The 3,445-nt window shown below is 40.9% G+C and overlaps 1 non-coding gene across 1 annotated transcript; it reads left to right on the top strand.

The window, feature by feature from the left end:
- The first annotated feature begins 1,081 nt into the window (after nucleotides 1-1,081).
- LOC131181020 (U6 spliceosomal RNA) lies at nucleotides 1,082-1,189 on the top strand. Its single transcript, XR_009149650.1, has one exon. It is a non-coding gene; the product is annotated as a U6 spliceosomal RNA (small nuclear RNA).
- Nucleotides 1,190-3,445: the final 2,256 nt, after the last annotated feature.

Here is a 3,445-nt window from a genome sequence, read left to right as displayed (position 1 = left end):
TTCACAAATTGAAGAATTTAAAAGTTTCAAATGCCCTAGTATACCTAACAAGATTGGTTTGGATAGTTTGGCATGCCAATAGGGTTCAGTTAGCAGTACTGCACATGGCAAAAATGCCATTCTGTGATTTCATGGCTTTTAGCCATTCTGACTTTGTATTGAGACTTGGCCTTGTGCCTGAGATTATTTACAGCTTGGTAGCTGTTCTGTTGCACACCGGGTGATGCATATGCGACCGATGGTGTGACGGCCCGAGGTATTAGATACCTAGTGCCAGTTTACCCGTTATCCAGTCCAGTCGTCTAGTGTAGGTTACTTGGGGCAACCAAATGAATAAAAATGGACAAAGTAAATAATATACAAATACCAAGCAAATGAAACATATACATTCACTACACATTTAAATTCTTGCTATTTTCTTTTATTATATTATTGCACCACTAAGCATTATTGCTTAGCGCGTTACTTTTGCCACGCGTAGGTACTGGAGATACCGACCGTGAGCCCAGTAGACCACAGACTGGGTGAGCCCATCCGGCAGTTCTGCTCAGTATCCGTGTCACCTCAACTTCTGCTGTGCATTGGTAGGACACTAGGTGTCATTTTGACATTTTGTAACTTAATTTTGTTTTCTCATATGTAATTAAACTTGTGTAATGTATATTGACGTTTATGTAAATTATGAAAATTGTGCTTGTGAATGGAAATGTAAATGTTTACTTGTGATTTATATGTGATCATCACATGTGATGGATGATTGAGTACTGGAATTGAAATGTTGTTGAGATCCTAATATTGAGATTTTGTTGATAAATTGAAGTTGGGATTGTTTGGAAATTATTGGAAGTGTTTTTAACAGGTTCCGAAGAACTGTTTTCTCAATTTTTAGCCGTTACTCCGCCGGATTTTCTATAAATTTTCGGAACCTCAAATAAATAATAATTTTGATAAATGGCTTAAATAAATCATATTTCATAAATTAGCTTCAAAAGCATGATACAAATTAAGTAAGGTATATTAGAGTGTGCCAGTACACTGTGTGGCATTACTTACTCGGGTATACTGTACACGGGTAAGGGGTGTCACATTTAGTGGGGGACATCTGATAAAATTGGAACGATACATAGAAGATTAGCATGGCCCCTGCGCAAGGATGACACGCACAAATCGAGAAATGGTCCAAATTTTTTTTTTATTGTCACACCCCGGCTTAGTGGGCCCCAGCTCAAGCCCCTCTATGGGTGGCCATCTTGCCACAGGCATTCTAGAGGTCGAATACAACTATCATGTATCGCTTTGGTGGAGTTCAATCCCTTCGCCCTGCAGAGCTAGGATTCGAACCCATATCACCTCACGGATTTGCTTCGCCTCATACCAATTGAGCTGAGCTGCAGCTCAATTGGTAAGAGGCGAAGCAAATCCGTGAGGTGATATGGGTTCGAATCCTAGCTCTGCAGGTCGAAGGGATTGAACTCCACCAAAGCGGACAGTACCGATTTGAGTTGCATCGCCGGCATTGGTAAGAGGCGAAGCAAATCCGTGAGGTGATATAGGTTCGAATCCTAGCTCTGCAGGGCGAAGGGATTGAACTCCACCAAAGCGGACAGTACCGATTTGAGTTGCATCGCCGGCCTCTAGAGGGGTACGCCGGCAAGATGGCCACCCATAGAGGGGCTTGAGCTGGGGCCCACTAAGCCGGGGTGTGACAAGGACTCTGCCTGTTCTGTTCAACCAATTCTCGGCTGCAACAGAGTCATCTTCTCTCTTACCATAGAAGTCCACAGCTCCAAACTTTCTTAGCCTCTCCAAGTGTGATTTCTGCTGTGGAGCTGGTGGTGGTGGTGGTGGTACTGGCATTACCCCGGCCATTTGTCTAAAGAAGTCGGCCATTTGTTGGAACATGGCCTGTAGAGGCCGAAAGGTGCTCGCTTGAGTCGGCGGAGCAGATTCTCTCATGCCCCCGGGCCTGCCCATCGCAGTGGAGCATGACTCTCCACTTCCTCCTCAACGGCTCTCTGAGATGAAGGATCCATATCCTATTCAAAATAAGAAAGATAAACAGATCTGCGTTAGTGTCACCTCGACTCTTACAAAATGCAATGCATGGTATGGACTCAATCTAGGCCCAGAAACGCCTAAACCGTGCTCTGATACCACTAAATGTGACACCCTTACCCGTACAAGATACCCAGTAAGTAATGCCACACGGTGTACTGGCACACTCTAATATACCTTACTTAATTTGTATCATGCTTTTGAAGTTAATTTATGAAATTTGATTTATTTTAACCATTTATCAAAAGTATTATTCATTTGAGGTTCCGAAGATTTTAAAGAAAATCCGGCGGAGTACCAGCTAAAAATGGAGAAAACAGTTCTTCGGAACCTGTTAAAAACACTTCCAATATACAATTTCATTCATTCTCAACTCCAATATCATCAATAAAACTCAATATCAATATCTCAATAATTTGTCAATTTCAGGTCTCAACAACCTTTTCATTTCTCAAAACATCCCTTTCTCAGGGTTCTCATATATAAACAACCATTAAATACTCAAATTAATACCATACATGACCATAAATCTTTATTATTTACATGAACCTCAAAATACATTACATAAATCCCAAATACATATGAGAAAATAAAAAGTTAATTACAAAATGACAAAATGACATCTAGTGTCCTACCAATGCACTGCAGGTGATGAGGTGACATGGACACTGAGCAGAACTGCCGGATGGACTCACCCAGTCTGTGGTCTACTGGGCTCGCGATCGGGATCTCCAGTACCTACGCGTGGCAAAAGCAACGCGCTAAGCAATAATGCTTAGTGGTACAACAATATAATAAAAGAAAATAGCAAGAAAATAAATGTGTATAGAATGTGTATGCTTTCTTTGTTTGGTATTGATATATTCATTGTTTCATTAACGTTGTTCACTTTTATTCATTTGGTTGCCCCAAGTAACCTACACTAGACGACTGGACTGGATAACGGGTAAACTGGCACTGGGTACCTAGTACCTTGGGCCGTCACACCATCGGTCACATATGCATCTCCCGGTGTGCAACAGAACAGCTAACAAGCTGTAAATAATATCAGGCACAAGGCCAAGTCTCAATGCAAAGTCAGAATGGCTAAAAGCCATGAAATCACAGAATGGCATTTTTGTCATGTGCAGTACTGCTAACTGAACCCTATTGGCATGCCAAACTATCCAAACCAATCTTGTTAGGTATACTAGGGCATTTGAAACTTTTAAATTCTTCAATTTGTGAATTTCAACTCTTTTTTTTTGTGTCACTATTCATCATTGGTCAACAAAAATGTTGACTTTTAGAATAAAAATGTGTACATTGACTTTGCCACTCCCAACATACCACATTTGGTATTTAAAACTTGTTGGCATTAAGTGTTAATACCATTCCAAAGTATAACTCA

This window comes from Hevea brasiliensis, chromosome 6 (genome assembly GCF_030052815.1).
Source record: "Hevea brasiliensis isolate MT/VB/25A 57/8 chromosome 6, ASM3005281v1, whole genome shotgun sequence".
NCBI classification, from domain to species: domain Eukaryota; kingdom Viridiplantae; phylum Streptophyta; class Magnoliopsida; order Malpighiales; family Euphorbiaceae; genus Hevea; species Hevea brasiliensis.
The sequence above is the reverse complement of the archived record's forward strand: the minus strand, read 5'-3'. Positions and strand labels throughout refer to the sequence as shown.